Raw genomic sequence first — 21655 nt, 5'->3', positions numbered from 1 at the left:
TTTCACCATCAGCACTCACAGGAGCCAAGAAAAGTCCTTTGGTCCTGAAGGGATATTGGGGAATTGCATGACGGTATCAGTTACATTCTCCCACTATACTGTTTGGATAAATACATTTCATATGAGTCCTGGAAATAGCAACTCCCAGGAGAAGGAGGATCAAAAATGCTGCACAAGGATAAACAGGAAAATCTATTGTAATTAGTATACATTTTTATTTCCTGAGGGACTGCCTCGGTAATGAAAGGTTGAGTGTGAGTTTTCCACATCACAGCACTTTAGGGTATTATGATCCTTTTGCCCTAAGCTTAGTGATATAAGTGTGTGTGTATCTTTTCTCCCAAAGTTTCTTTTTCAGGAGATGATTTTGTATAATTTAGTGAATGGAGTAATTTTTAAATGAAAATAAAATACATAATAATAATTGCCCACACTTTTGAAGATCCTTACTATGTACCAAGAATTATTCTTTCTTACACATATCAGAATTCACTTAGCTCTGTTACCATTCCCACCTTATAATTAAGGAGACTAAAGCTCCGAGAAAGGGTAAATTATTTGCCCAAAGTCACACAGCTATGAATTTGACCTCAGCAAGCTGGCATTAGTGGCTACACTATTAAACACGAAGTTATGTTGACCTTCTAATTCCTTCCTTGTAACTCCAAGAATTGCAAAGCAACTTGTCTAAATACCCTCATTGGTGACTATTTCCAGAAACTGAATGTGAAATTACATAATTTTCCCCTTAGAATTTCTCTCTTTTACACAGTGTTCCACAGAAAGACTGAAGGGACTGTTACCAATGTGCCCTCCCACAGTTTATTTTCTTCATATCTTGGCTTTAAGATAAATTACTTTCAACCCATATAGAAAAATGAAAATGAATAAAAAACAATATCCAGCATACTCATCCTTGAAAGACTGTAACAATTGGAATAGACAAAGAGAAGAACAGAATAAAAAGATTTCTTTCTTCTTCTAATTTTTATAAAATTAATTACCAGCTGAATCTTATCCTTCTGGGGGATGGGGCTGGGGAATACAGTTACTGAAAAATGGCAATGAAAATGAAATCAGTCTGCTTTTGCAAACCAACTTTGCTTCCTACACACTTAAACTTAGATGGTATACAATTCAGATAATTGTAAAAGTTTTTGTTGTTAATTTTCTTCTAGATTTTAGAATTAAGTTTAAAAATAGTCATGAACATAGATGTGTGAAATAGGGACAAATATAGAAAAACAGAGGGTGTTAAGGGAAAATAGAATAAAATGAAATTTTATGCAGTGACCCAGTGCCATTGTGAGAACTCAACACTTCTATAAATTTTTTTCTAGGTCCAATATCATATAGATGCTTAGTTGATTACATACTCTGTTTCATTTTCTGTGAAGTTCTACTACTGATGTAAACGTATCTGTACCCTTATAAGTGCAAATATCTTGTGTATTGCAGATCAAAATTCTTTAGCTCAAAAGGACTATCTCATAAGTTCTATTTGTTGCATCTCAAGGGATTTCTGACACTTTTAACCTTCCTTATCTCTATAAATCAGGAAAATTAGAAAAGGAAGAAAGATGAAAAGAAAATTAAAATCATTCTTAATACCATCATCTAAAGATAACTACTATTACCATTTGTGTGTATCCTTCCATTATTCTTCTATACTTATTTTGTACAGTCAAAAAATACTAGACAGACTACTTAATTTGGAAATGTGGGAATCCTTCTTCAGAAATCTTTAAGAATTTCAAGATGGTAATATCAGAGTATTAAACCCAAGTGTGAGGCTCTTCTAAGCATGAGAACTTCACAGGCCTCACACCCATGAAGCTGGTTTGTTTACTAGTGAGTGACTGTGGAATCACAGGAGTCGTTGGAGAAGCCGCACACAGACATCTGAAACATACTGAGGTAAACTCAGGGTGACACGAGTTAGAAAATACTGCATGTACTTTCCATTTCTTCATATTCAGAACAGGATGTAGAATGAAATTCACTTGGAATTAAGAGTCCACACTTACATTATGGTTAAGCGAGAGAAAGTGAGACTGAAACTAGTAAGAATCTAATAGCTATCCCAGAAATACATGTGGGGAAGAACATATTGGAAAAATAAATAAAATGTTACTTAAATGAAGCAGCCAAATAGTAGGTTAGGGGCCATCACTACAGGATATATCAGGAAATGTTTACTCCACTTACTGAAATTGGTTCTTAAAAATGAAAGCATACAAGTATCTAGGCAAATTGGTCACTGAATGCTTGCTAGCACTTTTCTAAAATATACCCTTTACTGTTTATCATTTTATACTTGCAAGTATTAATGCAGGAGTACTGATAAATTCTGAACTCCTTTTGTAAATTGGAAAAAAAAAAAAAAAAAAAGGGCTGATTAGAGATTACCGGTAATGCAGTTTGATCTTGCCCTTGAGAGACTAGGAATTTATTTCTCCTAAGATTGCTGTCACCTACCTTGTAAGTAATCAGCAAACCTTGAACCATAAATATAGGAATATATTTGCAACTTGTAGAAACAAAATTATAGGCATATTTATTCCTTGCGTATTTCTGACAACAGTATAACTCACCACTAGAGATTCCTTAGTGAATTTTGGTGGCTAATTGATAGTCAACTTTTGGTTATTTGCAATAATGTGAAGATTTCAGAGGAGTGGCTGATATAAACAATGACTTTTAGCAGGTTTTGCATTAAGATTTATTTGGTTAAATTTATTATTAATAACATGTTACAATACTACTACTGTTTATAGTATTGGTACAATACTGGTGGATATTAGTGTAATAATATGGTATAATGTTATTAAGGTCATCAATATTTAATATTAACCATTACATAATTTATGTAAATCATTAGCCTATTATTAGAGAACTGGGTAAAATATTCACAAGAATGCTTCAGCATTCGTATCACTCTGTGTTAAACTCAATCTTTACTTATTTCATGCCCTTGTCTGAGATTCTATCTACATTGTGAGCTCATTAAGTCATGGGAATCGTTACTTAACTTTTCTCCAAGAATACCAGTGCATTCGTTTGAGCCTGGTTAGGTGTCAATAAGTATTTGTTGAAGGAGCAAATGGAGGGATCAATGAGTAAGTATGTTGTGTGGTAAAAGGGCATTATTAGGGTGAGTCAGAATTGTCTGAGTAAGGCTTTTGAAAGAGACAGGTTATGAATGGAGACTTGTTCTCGGCTTAAACTGTGAGCAATGTAGCCATGGACAAAGGCTAGGATGGAGAATCATATTTCAAACAGAGAGCTGAACCAAAGGTGAAGGTAAGAAGGGTGAGGCTTAGGCAAGAGATGCAAGTCCAAAGCAAAAGGTTCTAGTATTTATTTAATTTTTTTTAACTACTATTTTATTAACACAAAAGTAAAGAGTAGAATTAAATATGCTCCTCATTTCAGGATATACTGTATTTATTAGTTCTTTCCTTAATCTCAGCCAGTACTCCATTCCTGTCACCTTAATAGGTATTCACACTAATGTGTTTAATATATATGCTTAGGCATATATATATTTCTTTTTAAACAGTGTTGTTTATATATATATATTTCAATAAGCCTCATTCTGTTCTGTATTTTCTCAGCCAGCAACATTATACAAGATACATTAATGTTGCAGCACAGACCTCTAGTTTGTTGCTTCTGACAGATGGATGCTTTGTAAGTCACTTACATATCCCTAACTCTAGTCAGCCACACCTGGAGACCTAAGCAAGAGGGTCCTTGTGCTTTATAGTCCCCCACTGTTGTCCACCTTGGGCTGTGCCCTCACTGTCTTCATTATTTTATCTTTTTTACAGTCTCATATAATGACAATTATACAGTATGTAACCTCTTTGGACTGGCTTCATTCACCTAGAAATATGCATTTAAGGTTCCCCCATGTCTTTTTGTGGCTTGATAGCTCATTTTCTTTTATCACTGAATAATATTCCATTTTAAGGAAGTAGTACAGGTTTTCATCCATTCATCTATTCAAGGACATCTTGGCTGCTTGTAAGTTTTGGCAATTATGAATAAAGCTACTATAAACATCCATGGGCAGGTTTTTGTGTGGATATAAGTTTTCAACTTATTTGGCTAAATATCTAGGACTATATAATTGCTAGATTATATAGTAAGATTATGTTTAGCTCTGCAAGAAACCACACAACTGTCTTCAAGGTGGCTGTACTATTTTATATTCCCACCAGCAATGACTGAGAGTTCTTGCTCCACATCCTCCTCAGCATTTGGCATTGTCAGAGTTTTGAATTTTAGCCAATTTTTAAGGTGTGTATTGGTGTATCTCATTGTTGTTTAAACTTGCAATTCCCTAATGACATATTGAGCATTTTTCTTATGCTGACTTGCATCTGTATATCTTCTTCTGTGAGGTGTCCTGATCTTTTGCTCATTTTTCAATTGTGTTGTTACTATTGAATTTTGAGACTTCTTTGTACTCTCAAAGGTGATATTTAATTGTCTGGTTAAAAAAGATTTTAAGGGACAGTCTAGAGTGTTTTTAATAAAATGTTTTCTTTCCTAGAGCTTTACATATTGTAGATTTATCTGTGCATCAGTGGATACTGTTTTATTTTAATCTGTATTACAGTATATTGAATTCAAGTCCTTTTCCAATATGTGTTTTGTACATATCTTCTGTGAGCCTGTGGCTTGTCTTCATTTTCTTAAAAGTGTCTTTCACAGAGCAGTCTTTTATTTTAATAAAGTCCGACTATCTTTTTTCTTGTGTGGATTGTGCTTTTTTGTGTTGTATCTAAAAAGTCATCACTACAGACAAGGTAACCTAGATTTTTTTCTTATCTTCTAGAAGATTTAGAGTTTTGTGTTTTACATTTAGGTCTATGACTTTAGTTGTGTGGGGTTTTGCTTGTTAACTTCTATATGAGAACGTTTTAATCTTTCTTTTTACCATTGATTTTTAATTTCAATGAATTATGGTAAAGAAATAGTCTGTTTAATGCTTCAGCCTGTATCATTTGTTGTTAAAATTCATTTTATTTTGTGATCATTGATTTTGCAATTTATCCTCTCTCCATATATATATTATATATTTACACTTATGTATATATACACACACATATGCACATGTATCAATACTATAATAGTATATGTTTATCCTATCACTTATATTATTATATATAATAATATATCTATATGTTTGTATATATATAGTATTGTTATATTACTGTGTGCTTATTAATTAAATCATAGAAATCTATACATATGTTTACCTCTCTGGATAGAATAGTTTCTGAAAATGATATTGTAAATACAAACAAAGGGGAAAGGACATAGATTTAGCTGGTGGAGGCAGGTGGAGGGGAGTGCACTCAGAGCTAGCACTTTTTATGAAACTACAGTCTTGCCTGAAGCTATGAAGTATCAGACAATTCTAAATTTAAAAAGTCAGACCTACCTACTTCTTGCAGTCTCAGGACTGGGGAAAGATTTTAAGTTGAGACCTATATACTGTAGTTCCAAATATTTAAAGATTATAAACCAAGATAATAAACAATTAAATCAATATATTCTATGCATTTACTTTGTCAAAGACTTAATAGAAACCTTAAAGGTGATATTTAATTGTCTGGTTAAAAAAGATTTTAAGGGACAGTCTAGAGTGTTTTTAATAAAATGTTTTCTTTCCTAGAGCTTTACATATTGTAGATTTATCTGTGCATCAGTGGATACTGTTTTATTTTAATCTGTATTACAGTAATATTATTGTATCCTTTTGTGTGTGTGTGTGTGTGAAAAGCTAAAAGTTTCCAAGATTGCTGTTTTAGATGTGGGCCGCTATTACTTGTACACTCACTGAAAAGCTACAAATGCTTTCAAGTAACCTCCTGAGCCCTACACTTCGTACGCATTGCTCTCCAAGCTGTAATGAATAGATGTTTAATGTTAGTGTAGAATGACAATAATGATTCTGGCTATGACAAATTAGCTTTATCAAATATATCAATTGACATGACAGCTGGATTTTTTGTTGTTGTTGTTGGGGGATCTGATTCAGAGATGCAAACTTTTCTTTGCTGTCAACAGTTATATTAACAATGCAAATTAATGGGAATGTCTCCTTTTTGACATTTTTCTTCTAGGTCACATAATCACTGTAATCAGACCAAACAGTGATAATGACTGTGCTTGGCCTTTGCATTAGCCTTTTAGCTAAAAACCCTAGGAGATATTGATTAATTAATCCTTTTCTATCTTTCTTGTTTGACAGCATTAGCCATACCAAAAAGTGGCCTTGGCAGAAAGCAAAGATACAAATTGGGAAATAATTTTCCCTCTGTTCAGCATGTACCTTCCCTCCTTTCCTTCTCATGATTGTAGTGCAGCACGTATGGCTATACAAAAACGAAGGGAACTCAACGCCACCACAATCCATTAGCTGTGAGAACATTCAGGAGATTAGTTACGGTAGTTGAGACACTCCTGGCCAGAATCAGTCCCAGAACATTTTAAATCATATCCATCTGTTTACTACCCCTGTGGTTTCCTGAGATGTCTCATCAACACAGAGCGCACTCCAGGCAAGCGAGTACTTCAGGAAAGTGCATACTGCCGAGGATTTTGACTACAAATTCCTGTGTAATTTTCTCATCTGAAGGATTGACCTGAGCCAATTGAGGGCTATTAGGACTTGTTTTGTACCTCAGAATTATGTCCTTAACTAGAGTCAATATAAAGTGGCCTCTCTAAACCATGCTTCCACATCCTCTGTTTCTTTATTTGGTGGTTGGTTGGTTTGATATCCTTTGTTTTGTTTGTTTGCTCTAAAGGTATTCTCAAATGTAGAGGTCATCACTTACGTGTAAGAAATTCTGTTTGTCTTCTTATCATTGCTTACATGGAGATCTGGCAGGAAAAAACACTTTATCTAAAGTAAGTGAATAGTAGGGAAAAAACTCAAAAAAAGTGAAAAGGAAACCTAATGTGAAAACTAAGTTTAAATGTATTTGTCTATTTATCATCCAAAATTATCTCTTTAATAGCCTCCCAAATATAGATTGTCTCAATAAAATCACACAAAAAGCTCACAGTAATTACATAATAACAAAGAAAAAAACCACCCAAAATCAACCTAATGTCAGAAGCTAAGAAGAAATTAACTAATATAAGACAGATAAATTGAATTTAAGAATCTCTTGTATCTACCACATGATATAAATTCATTTTGCGTCTCAAAGTAGAAATTACTATAATATAAATGGCAAATGACAATCTATATACCATCTGTGGCTGAAATGAAATATTAAAGTTTGCATTACATAGAAAGTTTGAAGATATATTGATTTCTATACACTAGATACTGCTCAGTGAGACTAGCTGAGTGTAATGCCCAAAGTCCCTATTTAGTTAACTTTTGTCCATCTAGTCAGACTTTAAATTGCAGATGACAACTGGAAAGATACAGAAAGACAGGATGATATTATCATAGTTGCTGTGAAAGAAATACCTTTTCTACAAATCCCTGCAAGAGGAAGAGGTGGAAGATAAAAAGACCTGGGAGATGTGTATATCAGGGATTCAAGATTTTCACTTATGATATTACCATGAATTATACGATTTCTTGCAGTTAATGGTAGCACAAAGAAATCGTGACCGAAAAGAAGGTAAAATCTTGTGAGAAATAAGATTTGGAGTAAGAATTCAATCTACACAAGTACTTTATAGCCAAAACAAACAAATAAGCAAGAAAAGAAGCAAACATTAAAAATGGACAGATAAGCAGTTGACTGACTCTGTTAACTTACTGAATCACTGGCTGGACAGATGTAGCCTAATTATAACACAAGGAAGTATAACTATGACAACATAGAATATATGGATGACACAAGTGAGGACTTGCCCCCACACATATTCACATATTAACACCACATACATACAATCACACATGATAGACTTGAATATTTGGGAGTAAAAATAACTTTTCATATTATTAACTTTTTGAAACATTTTAAGATAAATATTATTAGGACATTAAAAGAGACTAAAATGCTTTCTAAAATATCTCAGAAAATAAAAGCTATGGAAATATAATCTATACAACAGAGAGAGAATAAAACAGAATTAAGGAAAAAAAAACAGATATTTTCTATTACAACAACCAATATAAATAAAAACCTATGAAAAGTCAAAGCTTCTTAGACTAGGACAAAAACTAAAATAAATTTTAAACAGAGTCAAATAATAAAAGCTGCTCATGTAATTATTATAGCTAAGACACATTTGGATGCCAAAATTAAAAACCTGCATGTGAAACTAACAGTAGCTAATGCATTTGGAGTCTAGAAAACCAAGAAAAAGCTAGAAAAGCCATGTTAAGGAAGGAAGGACATTTGAATGTCAAAATCAGATGTTTGAAACCTCTACTTTATTGGCCACATTATCATACATGAAACATTTTCCATCATTTCTGTATCTCAATTCATATTTTCATGGAAGAGAATCTTATTAACAGCTCATGGTAGCCATTTTGTGGGTAAATGTTATCCCATATGTACAATCAGCTATTTCAGGGAATTTGGAAAAGTGAGCAGATTCTAAAAAATGAGTGAGGACAAGACAGCTAATACCACCATCTTTGGTATATGAAAGTGATATACAAAACAAAATTACACAAAAGTTTGAGAGAAAAAACAGAGAACACTATACACTAAACAAATACACACATGAAATGCAGTAGTCCAGAAAGAAAAACATAGCAAAGAGAGTTTAAGACAAAAGTATTAGTATTTGTAAAATTCAGTATTAAATTTCTAGCTATATGAATACATATAAAGACAACTGTGATGAGTCACTCTAAATCACACCACAAAAATAATTAATAATAACATTTGGGAATGATCGGTACAGACATCTTCTATGCCCGTGATAAATCTGCATATGTATACATAAACAGAGAAGGATAAATTTATAACACAGAAGAACAAATCTGACTTCATATTAGATCTGTTTCTTTAGCTCTAACCCTGTGCTGTTTCCTGTGCTTAGTCATACTGGTTCTGTATCTTTTGTAAAAGCATGTTGCCTGTAGCCTGAAATACACAGGATAGGTCATTCTCAAGGCTCTGACCTTTAAGGGTATAACACTTTCCCATTCATATAGAGATAAAAAGTTGCAGAACAGAGAATAACATTTGTCCTGTTGGAGGTTTACAGGAACACCATGACCTGACCTATATAAACAGCTGCAAGAACAAAGGATTCTGACACCAAGAAATTTGCAACAACCAACCCCCCCCACCCCCGCTTCTTAGTATAAGAGGAGCCAGAATTCTACTTGGGTAAGATTGTTCTCCAGGACATTAGTCTGCCATCTTCTCAGTCTGTTGGCTTTCTGAATAAAGTCATTATTCTCTGCCTCAACACTTTGTCTCCAGATTTACGGGCCTATCTTACAGCAAGCAGAAAGAGTTTGGACTCAGTAACAAATTGACCAACCAATCTAAAGGAATACTTTCATGTTATTGGAAACATACTGCAAATACCATATAATATATATTAATTTGTTTAAGGTAAAATATATTTTTTCTAGAAAACACTTATTACCAGAATTAAAAAAAAAAAACTGAAAGAACAAACTCTCAAAATATATTTATTCCTAAAATTACATCTAAAACCACAAGTCAGATGGCAATGAGAATAAGGAAGCTTTCTGACTATTCATTAGTTCTCATGTGTTCACAAATTCTGAAATAAGTAGTTGTTTTTTTTTAAGTATTTTAGCCATTCTGGCCTCATTTAGCTTATATAATTGTTGTATAGAACCATTCAAATTTTACCTGAAAGACATTTCCACTGGGGCATTAACATTACATAATAATTTAGACTAGCTTATAGAGAGCATTTCTGTAACTAATATATTTCAGTAGCATAAATATGTTTTTCATATTATGAATAATGACTTATGTACATATGCTTTTTAGATGTCTTATAGTGAGATCAGAAATTTAAAAACCTTATCCTTAGAGATATTAGGTTGACTTGAAATTCTCTAAGAGACATTCTTCCATATGTCTTCTTTCTTCATCTGCGAAAATATGTCATATGGGCACTTAACTTCAGGATCAAGAATGCTTTATTTCAATTTGTTAGTTTTAGAAGAAACACACCTAAAATAGTAAAAGAAAACGCTCTGCAAGACCCCAGGATTTTAAGGTTGTTAGTCTGTAAGTGAATTTAAAAGCATCTTGTACCTACATTTTTATTTTCAGCTAAAGAGTAGTTTGGCAGGTAACAATTGGAAAACAATTCCCTAGATAATTTCATATGAAAATCATCTTACATGGTTTGGAATATGATACAAAGTTGGAGCTTTAGTAAAGCTATTGGTGAGTTATATTATACTGATACTACCTGAAAACGTGATGAGAATGTTAGCAATCGATGATGTTAACTTTGCACCTATGAAACAAAATTCCTCTGTAGACATTAACATATTTTACAATGGCTCTCAAAAAGCTTTAGATTAGATTTAATCTAATCCTGAGGTTGCATCATGTTTATCAGGGTGTTTAGTAAATATGAAATAAGTAGGATGAATACTAATTATTGAATAATATTTCATATTCCATTTACAATAATACAGTCAACCAGTAAATGGGATAACTGTCTTCAAACATTTGTAAAATAAAAATATTTAAAATTAAACAGATTCCTGAATTCTTTCTTCTAGGTTATCAGCTGGGTTCTGAGTATCATAAAGGAAAATGGTTTTTCGAAGTTATTATATTTAATTTGCATATCAAATATTAATAGCAAGGAAAATAATTCTCTATAAGAAAGATATCTTCTATGTGTGTAATCAAATAGAAGGGCAAATTGATAATTTTATCATTAGATTACTTTTATGAAAATGTAAAATTATTATGATACATATGTTATATATATATATTTTAAATTCACATATAAAGACTTGGAATATAGGCTTATGTGGAGAGCAGGATACAGATAAAATGATTTCTAACTTTACCTCAGATTTATGTTTAGTATAACATATTAAATATAATATGTAATTTATTATATATGCATATATACACACATACTAAAGTCAAATATAACTGTAAATGTTACTTTGAATTGGGGCTTGGGGCTTGTTAAGGTATCAAATCCCTCTTCAACTTCAGCTGGGGCAATGTTATATTATCAAATACAGTTTCAATAGTGTGTGCTTTCAACTATGACTATTAACAGCATTGATTGGTGAAAACCACTTATAATCAAAGTGCAAATATAAATAACATTATTACGAAGTGTAAGTATAAATACATAGTCTCAAAATTCTGCTCATAGAAATTCATTTTAGGAACTCAAATTGTCAACAACATGGTTTCTACAAGAAAGCTCTAATGGAGCTCAGAGGGTAAAAAGAGATTTAAAAGAACTATGATTTTGAGCAAAATTTAGAAAGGGGAGTGCTTTTTATTACTGGGCCCTTAAACCAAGAGGCATCTTTTTAGTTCAAACTTTACCTTTTAAACTTATTCTCTAAAGAAATGAAGGGCAAAGAGAATTCTGATTTTCTTTTTACTGTGACCAAAACCTAACCAGGAGCTTTCAAGCTGTTTCCTTTTCTCCAGTGTTATTTATTTGAATCCCTAGGATTTATTTTTCTGCATTGCAAGTACATTTGCCTTGATTCCTCACATTTCATCATTGTCAAGTTGATACATTTTTTCTTTGTAGTCAAAACCAAAAAAAAAAATCTTATAAATATTTGTCTATTCTAATGACTAATTTTTAACTCAATCAACTTCAAAAAATGCACAATTTTTTCAGGGATTAGTAGAAACTCTCTGCATTAGTAATATGGAACTTCAAACATAAACAGAGTATTTCATTCGGTTTCCCAATTCTCCATTACAGTCGTGCTGTTTACAAGGTACTGTATGATATGCAAAGTGGTTTTAGTTCTAAAGAGCAGCCTTGAAGTCATTTATCCTGGAGGATATGTATATTAACATAAAACTGAAACATCTTATGTTGATAACTATGAATTAACTCTTTATTGTGCTACATGGATTCTGACCTCCTTTCACTGACTGAAATCCTATTAATGCAATTGATAGCAATTTCAAGGCTTGAACTGAGACAGTGAAAGTGTTTGAAATATAGAGAAATCTCTTCAAAGAGACTTGAAAGAATGACATGGAATATTTATTTTACAGACAGTTTTCAAGATGGAGGAAAATCATTTTCAAATTGATATAAATACGTATCTAAATTTATTGATAAGCACATGTTTTTAAAGTAAAACTGAATCTGGATAGGTTCAAAGGATCAAAGTTGCTCGCAGATTAGAATTCCTATGAGCAGGAACTAGCCTGCGCAAAAGTCTAGCTATGAGGATAGTAGTTCAATGTTTAAAGGACGTGAGGGTACTTTTTTACTCAATCGTTACTCTGGTTGGGATAAGCTAATACAAAGCACAGAAATATAGTCATTACATAAAAGTAGTTTGTTTTTGGTTGTTAAATCAGGCTTTTAGCACTTATTGTACATTTACTGTCCCCAGGGTCTTTTTAGGTGGGAGTGAGGCGTTGGACTGCCTGACAGAGAGTTTAGAACCTGGGTGATAACTTGTTCATTGCTTTACTGTTGGTCTTTTAACACTTCAATAAATCTCCAAATTAAAAGATCATGCACTACCATAAGCTTTTGAAATTTGCTATGCCCACCATTCACTAAATCAATCATTCCGTGATCATGTTCAGTACTAATATATAAAGAATCCAAGTTTCTGGTGGAAATCTTGGAGTTACTGGTCTTGTTTTGTCTCTGCCATGCCTTCCACAGAGACACATTCTCTCAGCATAATTTAGTAGGTCATCTAATTTTTCTGCACTCTCCACAATGTACTCAAGCTTCATTTACATCTTCCAAAGGCACAAATGGAAGTCTCAACGTGGGTGCACACTTACAAGTGTTCCTTTCCATCGTCATATACTCGCAGGTTAGATCCAAAGAAGATATTTTTCACCATAGTGATAGTGAAAAGTTAAAAAAAAAAGCATCCTTTTACTTGTGCATTTGCATTTGGTAGGAGTGTTTAAGTCATGTTCACATATGCAATCTTGAAATCATCAGGCACAATGAAGGGTTACTGTCAAGATTTCTTTCCCATGCAAATACAAGTACTTTCTCATCTATGTATCTATATATATATATGTCTTGTTGCTTTTTCATTGTTAGTGCATAAATCAATGGTATAGTATAACCCATACTATTCCGTGCACAGTAAATGAGTGAACTGCACTGGTGCCAGCTTGAAGGTGCCATTATTGAATAATGTGGTACTGACACTTAAATATTGAATACTGCCATAAGTTGGGTAACTTATCATTTTTGTCATCTTCAGCAATGGAATCTTGTATAAGAAGTGGCTCTACAAGTCTGGACACTGTATACTTCTCTGGAATTTCAATTCCATGCAATGATGTTGGATTTGGAAGTCGATATTTGTTTTGAATCCTATTTACTTTGCCTCTTTAATGACTTTCTTTCTGATAGCATTAACAGGACCTCTTTATCATGAATATTATGGAGTGTTCTTGCAAGTACCTGTGATAGTGTTGCATTTGGACCTTCTTCTGTATGTATATTTTGGCCTACTCAGGATTTTCCTTACTTTCCCTTCAACACCAAATTGTGCTTATGTCTTCCTGTCTTACCTTGAATGATTTTGTAATGTTATCCAAATCCTGACTAGTTGTACATTGGGCACTGCAGATTCTCCTCTCATCACAGCACCAGTACCTTTCACATCTATCTCTGTTAAAGGAAAGGAAATGGTAACAAAAACCACTATACTGTAGCACTGGCATTTTTGCCTGTGTGAGTATACTATTTATGCCACATTCTGCTGAGAATTTTCAAAAAAAAGATGTCTTTTTTTTTTTGTAGTTGACTGACCAATGGTCACTGTTTCACTGGTTGGGGAAAACTTATTAATGTCTTATGGATTAGACAGCTGGTTCAATATGGCTGGATCAAGCACTGGGCTGGTAGGCACCAGCCAATGGTGTGATGGTACAAACTGATTGGTAGGTAAGTGTGGGAGTCACACCTATTAAAACCTCTTCAAATAGTGGCAGACATTTCTTGCAATCTACCATAATTGTACCTCTGTAGGAAATCCATTCAGGGAAAACATCACCATTAACCATGGGTGATAGGATAGTTATAGAGGGGTTGATGCACAATGTTCTCCTTGTGGGGACTCTGACACCCAGCCACTATGTGGTAGGAGAGCTACACCCATCTCACTCCTCCAGAACAAGCAAGATACTCTGTAAAGTGTTATGTCAACATGTTTGCACTTGACCAAGCTACTCCTTTCAGACTCTGCCCTTATTGAACACAACCACATCCAACCAAATGCCCAATGGGATATTAACACACCATGCATCATGATATCCCATCCTCCACTTGTCCTCTGTGCATTTCTCTAACTGAAGGACTCTTCCTCCATATGTATATTAAATATAAATTCCACTCTTCTGCAAGATTCAAATCCTAATCCATCTACCTAACCCCAAATGCCATTACCAGCTAGGCTACCAAGGCCAGAAGGGTTATTATTGAATTTTAGGACAGGTTAAGCAGAGAGATGCAAAATGAATGTTTTTAATTAGTGCCATTTGCAACTGACCCTCAGTTGCATCAGCTGTGCTAAGTCAGGAAAGAAGTCATGACCTAGGGGAACAAACCACTGTATTTTTATAATTATTTTGGGTAGGAATTGCATTGTTTATGAATTTCAGAACAAATAGATTATTTATCTTATTAGCTATGCCTCATAAAGGAATGGAGAGCCTCCTGGATTCCCTATTGAGTTGCTTGGTGCCACCCAACACGAAGCAACTCTATCATTCTTAACGTCTATGAATTTTTCCTGTCTATGCTTCTGCTTTGTCTCATATGACCTGTTGAAATTGAAAAGATAATTAAGGGCTTAGGTGTCAAATATCTCCTGAAAGTGGAAACTAAAAAATGAATCTCTGAATTATTTTTTTTTCAGATCTGCTTGACTTTCTACTGTCTGCAGAAAAAGATCATTTTTGCTTATGTAATGAAGTGTCATTTTCCTAGCATCTCTAAAAAGAAATAAGGATGAAGATGAGGAGCAAATTGGTCTTCAGGAAGTGTTAATTAGGGTACAGACTAAAGTATTCATAGAAACATCCATACTAGCCACAACTAGAAACTACTCAAATGCCCATCAATAGTAAAATGGATAAATTGTGGAAATTCATTCAATGCAATACAATACAGCACAACACACACAATGTTCATGAATTGAACAAACACTGTTGAACAAAAAAAGCCAGTCACAAAGCATATTGTATGATATACTCCCTAAAAACAATAGTGGCCACCCCGGGGGTTGTACTGACTACAAGGGAGCATGGATAATAATCTGGATCACTCCTTATGTTATGTTTCTTGATCTGAGTTCCAGTTACATGGATGTGTAAAAGCTCAGTTTATAAACGTCTATTGAGTTGTATCTTTGGGATGTTGTGGTTTTTTTCTGTATGCATATTGTTCCTCAATTTAATAAAAGAGGTTAAAAATAGAGGAAATAAGTATATTAACATAGAAGGTGAAAGTATAGCAAGGTGCCCTTTCTCCAGCTGCAAGTGGATGATTCTTTTTGTGAAAAAAAGTAAGCGAAATCTATCATATGTTTCCCTTTACATATTTAATTTACTAATCAATTGATATCAGTTTATCAATTGCTTAATCTACATCAAAGAAAGGGGGTTGTCCTTTATTAACATAACACAGATTTTATACTATATACTATTCTTAACCTTGATAATTATCCAGAGAAGTCGTTTAGTAATGAACAAAATGTGTGCAAAATATTGTATGTGGCTGGACCTTAAAAAATGAGTAGGAATTTTTTAGTTCAAAATTATAACTTAATTAAAATTTTAATTTTTAATTGGAATTTTAAAAAGTATTTCAATAGCAGATTCACACACAGTTTTAAGAAATAACAGAGAGGCCTTGTACAATTGCCCAATTTCTGGAACGGTAATATTGACATTGATACAGTGTAATTCTATTCAGATTTTCAAGTATTAGTTAGTTGTTTGTGTATGTGTATGCATGTGTGTGAAGTTCTATGTAATTTTATCACCTATGTAGGCTGCTATATCCACCACCAAAGTCAAGGTACTGAACAGCTCAAACATAATGGGTCCCCTGTTTTACTTTTTTATAACCATATCCCAACTCCTCTCCTTCCCTCTCCCCACAACTTTCTCTGCTTGTTTCCAACCCCTGGCAACCACTAATTTGTCTTCCATTTCTAAAATTTTCTCACATCAAAAATATTATATAAATAGAATTGTACACTATGTAACTTTTGGACTTTCTACCACTCAGTATAACTCCTTGATGATTCATCCAAGTTGTTGCATATATCAATATGTTCTTTTTCACTACTGAGTAGTATTCAATGGTATGGATGTGACCATTATTTAACCATTCATCTGTTGAAGGACATCTGGGCTGGTTTCAGTTTTTGGCTGCTACAAGTCAAGCTGCTTCATGAACATAGATCTGCCTCAGGGAAAACAAATGTGGGAGATATATGTGGAAATATTATTAGGCATTAGGTCCTTAGGGACATGGTTAAAAAAAAGATAGGCTTTAACAAACAGGTATTTTTGCCCTATTACTATAGCAAATTAAGGATCACTCTTGGTTCCTTAGTTGGTGAGAGTTCTGATGTGATAACTCTTGGTGACAATACTGAAAAGAAATCAGATGCAGTAGCTCTCAGCCATGGCTGAATATTAGACTCATATGGGGAGCTTTTAAAAACCCTAACGCCTGGTCTGTACCACAGACCAACTAAACATTATGCTCTTTGAATGGACCTTGGATAGCCACATTTTTCAAAGTTTCCCAGGCTAAACCCTGGTGGGGCACCACTGGACCTATGGCAGGTAATACAATCATGAGGTGGTGCCTATAATTCTGGGGCAAAATGAAAAGGAATTTAGTCACAGGGAAAAAAATAAACTGGATGGTTTGAAGGGAGAAATGTCAGTGTTCAATGATAAAGAAGACGCGGGGAAGAAAGAGAATAGATCAAGAGTTTCCCAAGGTTCTAGACTAAATTGTGAAGTTGCAGAATATTCCTCCCCATAGGGAGATGTTTGGGAAGTCTTTGATGGTGATGATTTATCTGATTCGGTGGTAATGCACTCAGGTAAAGATTTCTTAGAGGCGGCCAACATTTTTCATACTCAAAATTATTCATCCATTACCCCCATAGAAGTCAAAATTCCATTTTTATGTTAAAAACAACACTTTAGCCATCTTAGCAGACACTAATGCTTTGTTAAATGCTTCCATTAGCAGTATACTGAGGTGATCATATTGCTTGTCTTCTGCAATGAACAAGTTTCAAATCTGGATACTTGCTGCCATAAACTGAAATGAAATCACACCTTCATAATATTTGAAATTAGTTATAGCTCTGCTGTGGGTCTGGAAATCAGGTATTCAATACTTGGCAAGAGCAAAGAAGAGCCAAGTGGCTTTCACAATGTATTTTTAAATGAAAGTCATAAAGAAAACTCCATTTCATTAAGTGCTTGAAGAGACCTTCTTGAAAATATTTTCAGTTAGAGAAGCCTGGCTCCCAGGTGAGTCTTGTCACTCCACAGCAGGTGAGTTCATTTTCCACGGTGGCTGAGTTTGGTGCTATTGAGTTGTTTTCCTTGTCACCTTAGGCAAGCTTGATGGTTAATGAGATCGCTAATAGGATATACAGCCAGTTACAGAATTCTAAACTAGCCTGGATTAGCTATGACTAAAAATCAATTACCACAGTCCATTGGTCCACAGAAATCAGGGGTCATCTCATTTCTGTTCCTAGTGAACAGCTGTACTGAGTCCCCAAGAGGAGAAAAATATTACTAGCAAAATTGATGTTAATTAGCACCCATGTTGGCAGTCTGAATAGAGATACTGAGAAGAAAATTTGCAAAATGAGACTGGTTAAGGGCAGTAAAAATTTGTGTCATTAAAATTAGCCAAGTGTAATAAATGACTTTCCAGTGATTTTCTGAAGTCCCATATTCTTAATCAACACATTAAAAGACAATTTTATGACTGATGTGACATAGGTTGTACATTCCATTATTTATTCAACTATTTTACTTAAAAATATCCAATATTAGTAAATTTTCATGCAATCACCAAATGTTATTGGCTTGTTGTATATGTTTGCTATGACCAACACTCTCTAGCAGATTAACATTGGCAAGTTCTAGCCAGTCAACAAAGATTGGGTTTTTGCTCAGCATAGTAGATAATAATTCTATTGGTTGCCCCTTAAAATTCCACCTTTAGATAGTCTTTTATTTAGTTTAATACTTTAAGCTTAAAAAAATCAATAGAAACAACATAGTTTTTCAATAATTTACAACTTAATGTGAGCGAATTTTAGACAATTACCTGAGTGCAGGCTGAGGGAAAAAGGCTAGAAGAATATAAGAACCAAAGAAAGAGTTTCAAAAATTAGGAAACATTTTTAGTAGACATTTCCATGCTTAAGGCATAATTTAGATATAAGCTGAATTTAATTAGTACTTTTTATCTTATTTCTTATGGCATCATTTTCTAAGATGAAATATAACTTGTAAAAAGATGGTGTTTTAGTCCAGCAAAATCAATTCTGAGGTGGACATTTTTATTGAAAACTGAAGTTATTTTGGAAAATTCATACAATTTAGCTTCTGCAATTTATAACTGACATGCTAGGAAGGATTGATATCTAAATTCAATCAAATATTTGTTATCATTTTCCTTTGAAGATGGAATTGTCAATGGAGTAATACTGGATTAGGCAGCTGGTGTGATAGCAAGCATTTCATGGGAATCACTGATTGTGGTGATGTCTTTTATTGACAAGCCTGAGCTTTCCTATTAAACAGCAGCGTAAAGGGTAAGATGCTGGCAGGGATTAAGAGGTGGTTTAAACTGGCTGATTAAACTTTCCTAGTAACTTTACTAGCACATATTCATACACAAGTAATCTTTATACACAAGACAATATTCTTACTCCTACTCTGATCAATGGGATCATAAGCACTCTTTTCCTTCTCCAAGAATGAGTTCTGTACCATTTATAAACATTCCTCATACCTATACATAAAGGCAAAAAACAAACAAAAACTGCATCTGCTTCTAATAATATTACATCCATCCTAGAAGAACATGACAATACTTCTATAATTGTAGAGAACTTCAGAGTTTATAAGAAGTTTTCATAAATATCTTGTTATATAATCAAAACAGATATCATGATCTTAGAACTAAGTGAAGATAGATAAATCTGGATATTTAGCAAAAGTATGGGACTGGAATCAGACACTGGTTTTTGACTGTTAATGGTGGCAAAGGTCTAGGGTCTCTTTTATATTTGAGTTTCATGAGTGCCTGTAGACATAAAATTCCTATATAGAAGTATCATATGTGCATTTAACATAGTCAAATTTATTTGTTTTTATTGAAGTATTGTCAGTTTGCAATATTGTGTCAGTTTCTGGTGTACCACATAGTGATTCAGTTTTATATATATACATACATACACACACACACACACACACACACACACACACACACACACATATTCCTTTTCATATTCTTTTTCATTATAGGCTATATTTCAATGTATTTCCCTGTGCTGTACAGTAGGATCTTCATAGGCAAATTTAATTTAACTCTTAGTATAAACAAACAAATGTATACATGAATAAGAGAAAAGGAAAGAGCTGTAAGAATGCATGCAATGCATGGTATTCTGCCTTACTTTATTTGCTTATCCTCCAATAAATCTAAGAGCATAGATATGAACTGCTCTTTCCTCAGTCAGTCTCAATCCCCATGTAGTTTTCATCACATGAAAATCTCACTATACTGAATAAAAAAGATACTTATTTTTCACACTGATTGACCATCACATTTAAGCCATTCTTGTGTCCAACTGAAGAAACAGTTAATGATAAAGAAAAAACTCTCTGCATCCTTAGTGAAGAATTCATATTAAATTTGAAAATGATATCAACTATAAATTTTTTGAAATTGTTCATTTATTTGGTTTTGACCCGAGTTGCTAAATTTAGAACATAAAAGTCAATTGTAAACCCAATTCTAGCATGAGTATCTCATCTCTTGACTTTCATCTGTTAAAATATTTTTGATTTGGTAATATTGAAGCATGTGATTTTATGTATGTATATCTACTACCTTGCACATGGCAGATGCTAAATAAATCACTGCTTAGGATAAAGGCTAAGTGTACACATAAAAGCTAGTTAGTGTGATACCTAATACTGGAATTTAGGATCTTAGTTGGGTCACAGTGATGGTAACAAAGAAAATGGAGCAGTTTCAGCAGATAAAGGAATTGTGAGCTTTTATTTCTGAAAGTTGTAGCAGGAACTCTGCAAAGTGTGGTACATGGAGATTGATTTTCAAGGAAGGGACTCTAAGGAAAGGAAGATGGAAGAGATAAACTGAAGGTTATAAGGTCAGCAAGAAATAGATTAGGAAATGTCAGGTTATAACTGCGTCCTGGAAAGAACACATAGAAGAGAGAGAAACTGAATTTGCAGATTTTCAGGTTGGGAAAGTGTTTACCAAGAGGGGATATGAATAAAATTCTTAAGGAGTTTATGTAAATATGGATGTATTCTCCAAATTATTCCATAGTAATACTTAAAATTAATAAATGATTAATTGCAACTGAATTACATCTCTACAAAACAGGAAGGATATTTACAGGATTCAAAACACCAAAGGATCACCTTAGAGTAAGTAAGTTTTAGATGGCTTTAGACTAATTAAATGAAGAAAATCAGACCCTTAATTGGTTTCTGAAAGCTATTTGTAAAATGGAAATATATTCTTCACAAAGTTGTTGGGAAGTGAGAGATAAAGTTACTGCATAGATTTAAATCTTAAGACCTTGATTTTACAAGCTTGAGCGTAGGCAAGTTACTAAATTCCTCTAAATGTCAGTTCACTAGTCTAAAAATAGATGTATTTATTTTTGTTTTGTAATTTTGTTGTATAGTATGAATTATTAAATCTAAAGTCTCGCTTAACACCTGGTGCATATTCAGTGCTCTAAATATGACCAGCAGTGGTCACAGTTAAAATATTACCATGGACCCAAAATAGTTCCTGAGCATGGACCAGGTTCTAACTGATTTCCATTTTAGCACTACATTCTCTCCTTCACTAGGGGATTTCTGCCATGTGAGAACAATATTCCCCCAATGGCTTTTCTGAGAACTTCTACAGAAGGACCACAGAGGTGACAGCTCTCCTTTTAGTTTTATTACCATTAATTTGAATATGTTCTTAATTCTGCCTAGCAATAATAATACATTTCTCTCATCCACACACCCTCTAGAGCTATTACATGGCTTATCCTCTTTCAAACTTCAACATCTGTCACTCATCCTTACTCTCAGCTGTTGAATTTGCTTTTTACTTGTCTAAAGAATATAAAGCAAATCAAAACATGCCCACCAATTTCCACATTCACATTTATTTTCCTGTATCATCTGTA

This window comes from Camelus ferus, chromosome 2 (assembly GCF_009834535.1).
Source record: "Camelus ferus isolate YT-003-E chromosome 2, BCGSAC_Cfer_1.0, whole genome shotgun sequence".
NCBI classification, from domain to species: domain Eukaryota; kingdom Metazoa; phylum Chordata; class Mammalia; order Artiodactyla; family Camelidae; genus Camelus; species Camelus ferus.
The sequence above is the reverse complement of the archived record's forward strand: the minus strand, read 5'-3'. Positions refer to the sequence as shown.